Raw genomic sequence first — 10185 nt, forward strand, 5'->3', positions numbered from 1 at the left:
TAAAGTCCAGTGTAGTATAATGTTCAGGATGTGTGGGATTGCCCTAATACTAGCTGAGAAGTAAAACAATTAAATAATGAAAATGAATAGCCCACAATAAGCATACCATACACAGGCCAGTAAAAGTGTATCGCCTATTTGTGGGGCCTTTAAATCTGGAGGACCTGATTGACTGATATCTGGCTGAAATTCAGGCAGATATCTATAGGGCAAAAAACAAAAAAAACATCTTAAAAGGGCAGCATAGGTGGGCTGATTTAGTCCTTATTTGACTCTTCTGCATAGGCCCTGCTACATCATCCAATCATTAACCCGCTTGCAAGGCCACATGCATTCAGGGCCAAATCAGGCAAAGATCCACTCACTTAAACAAATTACCAAGCAAGTGGATCTCAACGGCAATGGCCAACTTTAGTGAATTATGTTCTAATTATATGCTGCATAGTATTAATTTATTTTAATATTTAAATATTTTAGTGTTTGTTAGATTCATATTTATTATGTACTGTAGATTTCGCTACTTATACTTAAGCTACAGCAGTATCAATGCCAAATAGTTTGGTAACTGTTAATTAAAAGAAAATAATGTTTTCTTTTTTATTTTATGTAAAATGTTTCCAATACAAATTACATATTCATTTTATTTCTTCTCTACAGGGTTTACAACTAAAAAGCCAATGGCCATTGGAAGAAAGTATTCCTCAAAAGAATTGTACTTTCCTGATCCAAGGCCTCCAGGAGCTGAAGGATTTCTGCTTTGGTGTACAGCAGAGAGGGCAAAAAGACACAGGTAGAATTCTTATTCAATCTATTTGTAAAGCAGTCAGTATGCACCTTGTTGAAAACACCTTGGTCTACAACACTGATAAATGAAAAAGAAATGTGAAATGTACAGTGGTGCATGAAAGTTTGTGAACCCTATATTTTTGTATGAATGTGACCTAAAACATCATCTGATTTTCAAATAAGTCCTAAAAGTAGATGAAGAAACCCTAGTTAAACAAATGAAACCCAAATTATATTTAGTCATGTATTTATTGAAACACAAAAAATGACCCAATAACATATTTGCGTGTGGCAAAAGTAAGTGAATCAGTATTTGATGTGACCCCCTTGTGCAGCAATAGCTGCAACTAAACATTTGCGGTAACTGTTCATCATTCCTGCACATCGAACAGCTTCAGCTATAGGTTTTTGGTGGGGTTTCCTCACAGGAACCCCTCGCTTAAGTTCTTTCCTCAACATTCAAATTGGATTAAGGTCAGGACTTTGACTTGGCCATTCCAGAACATTCGCTTTATTCTTCTTTAACCATTCTTTGGTAGAATGACTTGTGTGTTTAGGATCATTGTCTTGCTGCATGACCCACTCTCTTGAGATTCAGTTCATGGACAGATGTCTTGACATTTTCCTTAAGATTTCTCTGGTATAGCTCAGAATTCATTGTACCAGTGACCCGTCCAGGCTCAGATGCAGGAAAACAGTCCCAAACCTAAACACTCCCTTTAACCATGTTTCACAAAGGTATAAGGTTCTGATGCTGGAATGTAGTGATTTCTTTCTCCAAATGTATGCTCCTCATTTAAAAGTTCTATTTTGTCTTCATCCATCCACAAAACATTCTTTCAGTATCCTTCTGGTTTGCCCACATAATCTTTTGCAAACTGTAGATGGTCAGTAATATTTTTGGGGGAGAGCAGTGGCTTTCTCCTTACTACCCTACCATACACATCATTGCTGTTCAGTGTTCTCTTGATGGTGGACTCATAAACGTAAACATACACCAATGTGAGACAGGCCTTCAGTTGCTTAGTCTTGGTTCCTTTGTAACCTCTTGGACTGTTAGATGCCTTGCAGTTCCAGTTAATGGTTGACCACTTCTGGGTAGAACATGGTCTTGAATTTCCTACATTTGTCTGATTGTTGATTGATAACTCTTTTTCTAAAGGCCTCAGACACCTCCTATGTTTGAGCTGTGATACTCATCCACAAATGTGTTGTATGTGTGAGCAGGCTTTGCTGGATTCCCGTTCTTTAAATAAAACAGGGTCTCTCGCTCACGCCTGATTGTCATCCCACTGACTGAAAACACCAGCCTCTGATCTCACCTTCAAATTATATGATAATCCTAAGGATTCACTTACTTTTGCCACATTCAGATATGTTATTGGATATTTTTTTGGATAATTTATTTCAATAAATACATGACCAAATATAATAATTTTATTTCATTTGTTTAACTAAGTTTTCTTCATCTACTTTTAGGACTTGTTTGAACATTAGGAAATGTTTTAGGTCAAATTCATATAAAAATATATTAAATGTTAAAGGAGAAGGAATGTTGTTTAGCACTAGGGGGTGCCAAATGTTAGGCACCCCCAAGTGAATGTAATGTAACCTGAAACCACAGGCTAGTGCTCCTATCACTATCTTCAGAAAACTGCACCGGCCCGGGGTTATTCCAGTGAGCACCATAGAGCTCTCCTCTTCTGGCTTCTTCTTTCTTCGCGCTGCTTTAGAGTGAAAAGCCAAACTTTAACTAAAAAGTCTGATTTTTTCATTCAACTGCGCATGCGTCTGCCCCAGGAAATTTGAAGAAAGAAGAAGCCGGAAGAGAAGTGATCCATGGTGCTCACTGGAAATTTCTGCTGATAGGAGCACCGGCCCGGGGTTTGAGGTAAGTAAATACATTCACTGGGAGGCTGTATGTTTCTATAGATGTATAAGGATATATGATTTGGGCTGTATGATTATACATGTATGTAAGTCGATTTAGGTATAGACATTTGTAGAGACTTAGGGCTCTTTTGCCTTTAAATCTCACTGAATTGGGAGGTCTTGGGTGTTTTCTACTATGACACAATGTATGATATTAGACTAATTGTTCAAGATCATTTGAAGATTCTTTGTATATGGAGCAGAGGACTGGTAACAGGATTTCCTCGCTACCAGTTCAGGCATATGATTACAGTTTCCCCGACACCTCTCCTGAAGTAAAGCTGGGCATACACATAAGTCTGAGGGCACACATGCGTTCCCTCTGCTTGTCTCCGCCTAATGAATATTAATGAGGAGGAGAAAGAGCAGTTTCCACTATGCAAAACCAATAAATATGACGCTGCTCTCTGCTGCACAAAGTAGAAACTGTTCTTTAAAAATGCATCACTGATTGCAGCGCATCTGCTTGTCTCCGCCTCATTAATGTACATTAGGCAGAGACAATCGGAACGCATGTGTATCCTTAGCTTTAGGATTATTTATTTTATTCATTTGACAACATTGCCAAATTATCTTTGCTAGACCTTGTTGGAAAACAACAGACAGAGATTGTTCCAGTGCATGTTACTTAATGCAGGGAGGGTCTATTGTTGCTTAGCAATGTGATGTCATGTTTGACCTGTAACCCTGTGTGATTTACTTCTTCCTCTTCCTGTTTATGCTCTCTATGAAAAGTTCCTGTTGCAGACATGTTATGCTGAAAGTCTTTATGCTGAGTTCTATAAAGCAATCAAGTTACTGTTCACACAGAAGTTATGTGTCCTCACTTACAGAGAAGCTGCAAATGGAGTTCAGATCAGCTCTCTGCTAACAGACCTGGCGTGCTGTTTTTTTGTTTTCTTTTAACTATTTGCGTGTTGGAACTTTCAAAATTCATTACTATGCACTTTCATTTCTGCACAGTTTACTGTCTGTGTGCTGGAACACAGAGATCTAGCTATCTTTATTTTTCTTCATTAAAACCAATGTATTGCGCTAGGTGTGGTATTTGTTTTCCCTCTCTCTGTAGCCTCTGGCGCTGACCATTGTGATCTGAAATTATTTGTGACCCAGTGGAGGAACTGTAGATATGGTCAGCAAGAGAGAACATTAAGAAGAGACTTTTCCCTAAACTTTATCAGGCTATCTGATAATTTAGCGCCCAAACTAACAATTGAATTATAATGTAGACCTATCGGAAGAGGGTTTGCACAAGATAGATATATTACTAATCTTTAGCTAGATATTGGTTGGCAGGAGTCAGTAAGATAGCAGTGTGGTCTGGAGGGGTAGATATATATATATACTATATATAAAATCTGTTGGTGAGAAAGATTTCTATGAAGAAAGACTAGTTGCTTGTTATATTGTGGAACAGAAAGGATGGTGGATATGAAGTGCTAGTACAGAGTTTCTCCTTAAAGATGGTCAGGAGAGGAAATTATCTCATAGTATAACATGTAATAACATGTGCTCTAAAACTGGATGTAAGGATGTATATTTTTAAATAGGATCTTATATAACTGGAACAGCTGATATGGGGAATCAGGGGCGGAACTACCGGGGGAGCAGGGGGTGCGAGCAGGCCAGGGCCTGCACCCCCTCAGGGCCCCCCGGCAGTCTGCGTGCCGCTTTGCGGCACATATTCCCGGGCCATTTCCGGGTGTAAGGAGGGGGGCGGGGGCCCGGCTGCACGTCCCGCCCCCCTCTAGTTCCGCTTCTGTGGGGAATTAGTAATATGTTTGGGTGAAGTATAGAGGGCATTTATTTAAGTTATTCAGGTTAAGAATAAATAACATCTGGGATTTAAAATCGTTTAGGGAAAAATAAATGTAATGGGTATTACTTTGATTTCCTACATATTTTAATTTTATAAATATATATATATATACAAAAAATGAAAATGCACAAAAAGAAAGGTATAATACAAATAATGAGAGTCATAATAGGTTATATATATATATATATATATATATATATATATATATATATATATATATATATATATATATATATATATATATATATATATATATATATATATATATATATATATATATATATATATATATATAGTAAGAATCAGCAGGAGCACTCATGGATGTAATAAAGGATGAATTTATTAAAGTTTCACAAACTCCCCCACATAAACACGTTTTGGTTCTCCTTGAACCATCATCAGGATCCTGACGGCAGGTTCAAAGAGAACTGAAACGCACAGGGAACATACAAACTCCTTCCAAACTGGTATAGGATTTAAAGCTATGAACATCAGGAATTTTTTGCAATAATAAGTGAAATAGACCAGAGTCACAAATGTTTAATACATTTATAACAACTCATGCATTGTCTTTAGGCATATCTTTGCGATAGCACTATGAATGAAGAAGCAAGCTAAACTTTATTAAATGCACTTCATATACATTGAAAAGTTTCCTATTGTGGGCAAATTCTAGCTAAATTCTAGCTAAATGTTAAACAGAGCTTTTTTTTTAAACAAGTAAAGGCAAATTAGCTTGTAAATTGAGAGCTGTTGATGGTATAACAAGAAATCATATATCACTCATTTTATGCCACTAGAGGGTAGTCCTGATCTGCAGAGACAATTCTTAAAGTGAAATGTATTGCCATCTGAAACTGTTCCCCTGCAAGGTTTTTGTATGCTAGAAAAATATATAGAATTCCCATAACACTGTGTGGTGCAATCATATAGTGGGGCCACAAATGACTGAGGACCCATCTAATTAATGAGATCGTTTTGTTCGGAGTGAGGTACTATAAGAGTGAAATTGAATGACTGAGAAGGTCAGAATGTTGTGAGTTACAGTGCAGGACTGCATGTATGCATGTTACAGCTAACATACATAAAAAGTAAGCAATAATTTAAAATTTGAAAACTTTTTTTCCTAAATGAATTGCAGTGTGTGCCAAATATAAACTCACATTAATATACAAATCCTGGCAGCGGAAATGTACCTTTACCCTGATTCTGTTTCAGCATTCTTTGACTTTGTCCTCTTAAGACACATTTATTCTCCTCTTAAGATACAATTATTGCTTATTTAAGCTTTTTTTTTTTTAAAGTGAGTAATTAAAGCGCCAGCAGCATAAAATAATAAAAAAATATTTCAGGAATTAATCCAGACTATACTGAAAGCCTGCAAGCTTGTCTCCACCATGGTTTATCACTGCTTGTTTTGGATCTATTGGTGCTTGTATTACACTGTCTGGATGTGATTTTCTTTTTAGCTTGGTACAGAGTTTTGTCAGAAAGGTTCCTTGTTCATCTTTGAGGATTTAAAGGGCTTCAAAGACCACAATTGTTGGTTGAATTAGGAAGACAACAGCAAAAGGGATATCTGTATACTAGCTGCAACAATTAAAACAAGGATTAATTTCCAAGGCCTTCTGAACTGTCCATATATGGTCATATAATATATGTATTAACCTGAGGGCATCTCAAATTACTATGCTTTGTTTTTATGATATAGGGTATATTAACAAGAGTGGTGTATACATAATATTTGTATTACATCTTATGGTTCTGGTGCTTATAATCAATTAATATCAAAGATTTTCAAGAGGTGAGTTGTAGTTCATCTTCAGTGTTGTTTTATATCTGTATGTTTTTCAGGGTTCCAGGAAAAAATTGTGTTCTGTCAGGGAAATGCAGTGTGCATTAAATATTGGTGGGACCTCAAAAAACAGTGTGAGGGAAAACTTAAAGCAAAGGATGTAAAATTGAGGTTTCAGTGTGAAATGTATTTTCACATTTAAATTATTTTCTCATCAGGAACCCCTTGTTTGGAGGCAATTGGAGGTTTTGCACTTTTTTTCCTTTTTTTTTTGTTCTATTTTTCTTGGTTACTTCAAAGGGATGCACTTCCCGAAGATCTATAAAATTACACATGCCCTAGAGAGAACAGTGACTAACTGTGCATTAACATTACCGATCACCAATCACTTTTCTCTCTAGGGTACGTGTAATTTAATAGAACTTCGGAAGCGCATCCCTTTGAAGTAACTGTGATTTATAAGTGGAAAAGGGGATCCATAATATGTTGTGGTGCTGCTAGAAGTTTTTGGATTAGTGCGGTGTTGTATTCCATTCCTTATTGTTTATTCTATTTTTCTTGTTGAGGCTTTGTTGCATAAATTATTAATGGGTTGGCAGCATACCCTAGAGGAAAATGAAGGGGTATATCCGGAAGGTAGAGCAGGTTTTTTGGTTGTGTTTTCTGTCCAAGATTTTGAATCTTTTGCTCCATACAGTTTTATATATTTATTAAAAGCTTGGAAGGATATTTGAACCCTCGCTAGAGTACTGAAAGGATTGCATTCTAAATAATTTATATGTTAGTATGTAAAGTGACCCTATAGGATTCTGCTTGATAGCCTCTGCAGGTTAGCTTCTATAAAATGTTTACAGCTTTTGTACAAGTTCAGGATAAGTACATTATGTTTATTAACTTCATATGCAATTACATTCATATGCAGTTACTCCTGTTCTAGTTTTTCTGTTCAGATGTTTTAAATCATTCAGCTTTCATTAGCCAGATACTGCAGTGAAAGTGATTCTGGATAGTGAGACAACCTCAGGGCTTGAGAAAGGGTCCTGCGAGGCCCGAAACGTTGCCACATGTCTGCTCGTATTTGAGCCAAATAAAGTACACCTTCAAATTTTACACAAGTCACAGTGTGCTGCAGTATATTGGATTTCTACAATTGAGGTTTGGATCCGTGGCAGGTGTGATCGAATACTGCTAGAAGCACCTGATCCGAAAGGATATATTGTCTGAGGTGAGCACTCCATTTTTGTGTGGAACCTCAGAAAGTGAAACATCTGACAATATTTTGAGTATCCGTGATCAAGAAAATGCTAAATCTGAATCCTATTAAAAAAGGTAAAAGTGATGCTTGGCCCCGAAATCTAAATATACAGGAAGGCCGGTATTTTTTTCCAAAAAAGGTGGCACTGGCAACCCAAGTTGAATGTGATGAGAAATACTGTAGCAATGAAGAGCAAGAAAAACAATTGCTGCAAGTCATTTTCTATAACATAAGAAATTTGCACATGTCACGCCTGAGCTAAACTCTTAACACTTAAAAAATAATGTAGAATTGTATACATTTTAACTTAAACTGTATAAAGTGAGTCCTGTATTTTATGTCTGGTAAATAGCATATTTGAAGTTTAGGAATCCATTGTGTCTCTGCATTATGCGCTTTATTCTATATGCCTCATTTCCAGTAATGAGCACAAACAGGATTTTTTTGACCATAATATTCATGGTTGTTTATCCCATGCATATTTGCATGAGCCCCTATATAAACTTCCAACATACCTTCCATACCTAGCCTGTCATTAAAAATATATGACTCTCCGGTTATATTTGGAACTTTTGGAACATGCAATTTGTATATGTAACAGAAACATATACATATATATATATACCGTATATACTCGAGTATAAGCCGACCCGAGTATAAGCCGAGGTACCTAATTTTACCTACGAAAACTGGGAAAACTTATTGACCCGAGTATAAGCCTAGACACAATTACAGCCCTGTCTCCCAGCAGTGCCCATTCTGCCAAAGCGACCCCCCCCAGCGATCAACCGGACTTCTTTGCAAAGTTGATGGTGACAGAGAATTGCCAAACGGATTACTGTGTGCATTGTCCCACTGTCCCACTACCAGTGATTGCCATCACTGTTAATCTTTCGTATAACCAACAGAGGGCGCTGTGTGATATTGCAGTCACTGTTATTCTTTCATATAACCAACAGAGGGCGCTGTGTGATATTGCAGTCACTGTTATTCTTCCATATAACCAACAGATGGCGCTGTGTGATATTGCAGTCACTGTTATTCTTTCATATAACCAACAGAGGGTGCTGTGTGATATTGCAGTCACTGTTATTCTTTCATATAACCAACAGATGGCACTGTGTGATATGGCAGTCACTGTTATTCTTTCATATAACCAACAGAGGGCGCACTGTTATTCTTTCATATAACCAACAGAGGGCATTGTGGGATATTGCAGTCTCTCCCCAAGTGAACAGTTGGTATAGGAATGATTAAAAGTGACTGCAATCTCAGCTACTCGGGTCGGGTAGTATAAGCCGAGGTAGAAAGTGTTGATGTGTCATCCTGTTCATTTCTTTTTTAAAGAAAGTGTTGATGTGTCATCCTGTTCATATTTAATTGCTGCAAAAGTCCCTTATTGACTCCTGATTACTTCTGCAGCCCGGGTCAGCTTGCAAAACTGGGAGGTATAGATCGGTCAGCCTTTGCTCTGCCAGGGGATCCTCGTATGTCTTCTACTATTAATAAAACTGCCCAGCAGGAACAGATGCCACAACAAGATCCTCAAGAAACATTCTTTATTCATCAGGTAAGCAGATAAATACATTTTTGTCCCCACAAGGGATTTGCATGGTTGAGCCATTGTAGCTTTTGGCCAGTTATCAATGGATGCATTATCTAAACTTGCAGTTTTTCTAGGCACAAAGCAGAGATAGGAAACGTGAGCATATAGGCCCATCAGAATCCTATGCTTTGAATGCTGATACACTCCCTTCTCCACGGGAGGCAGATAAATATTATACCACCAGCCAGTAGAGCAAAGAAGATTTTGATCCTGATCTGAAGGCTAGAGAGACCAACTTGAACAGTGGGAGACTTTCTGCTCTACAGATTGCAGAACCTTTCTTGTCTGATAAAAAAGGATCTGGAAACGAATGTTCTGCCTCAGATTCCAGCAGGAGCCAAGGAAGTAGTGTAGGTCAAAAGTACAAAGCATCAGCAAGTGGAAAGGAGAGAAAGCTGTCTTCAAAGCGAAGCCTCTCCTCTGGGACAAACAAAGCTAGCCAAGAGTCCATAGCAGCTAGGGATGAAAAGGCTGCACTCCTTTCTAATGCCAGTATATCTGAAATACAGGAGATGAATTCTTCAGAAAGCATGCACAGTTGCTCACATTAAAAAAAAGCAAATGGAATGTCTCAAGTTTGATAGAAAGGGCTACAACGTAATTTGAAGGGCTGCATTTCTTTCTCTGTTTCAGTGTAATAGAATGCATAAAAGATCAACCACAGGATCTCCCTTGTGAGAGATGAGAGATGCTGATTTATCAAAAATCGAGTTGGCATATTTTTTTCGATTTGAGAAAAATGCAGAGAGGAAATAAAAAAACATAAAAAAAATTGCCATTTAGGCAAGTAAAATATTCTTTAACAACTTTATTTTTCCAGTTTATTAAAACATTTTGAGATTTGCAGCCTCATTAAAAATAAATGTGATTGCTACTGGCATGCAGCTTTTTTTTCCTGGAAAGACACGAGTGGGAATGTTTTGCCACAATTTTCCTTTAATAAGCTGGCATTTGAAAAAAAAAAAAGAAAAGCTGCACTCATTTTGTCAGCT

The 10185-nt window shown here is 37.4% G+C and overlaps 1 pseudogene; it reads left to right on the forward strand.

The window, feature by feature from the left end:
• The window catches only part of LOC108704867, a 33035-nt pseudogene extending 23195 nt beyond the window's left edge, over window positions 1–9840 (forward strand).
• Window positions 9841–10185: the final 345 nt, after the last annotated feature.

This window comes from Xenopus laevis, chromosome 1S (genome assembly GCF_017654675.1).
Source record: "Xenopus laevis strain J_2021 chromosome 1S, Xenopus_laevis_v10.1, whole genome shotgun sequence".
Lineage (NCBI taxonomy): Eukaryota > Metazoa > Chordata > Amphibia > Anura > Pipidae > Xenopus > Xenopus laevis.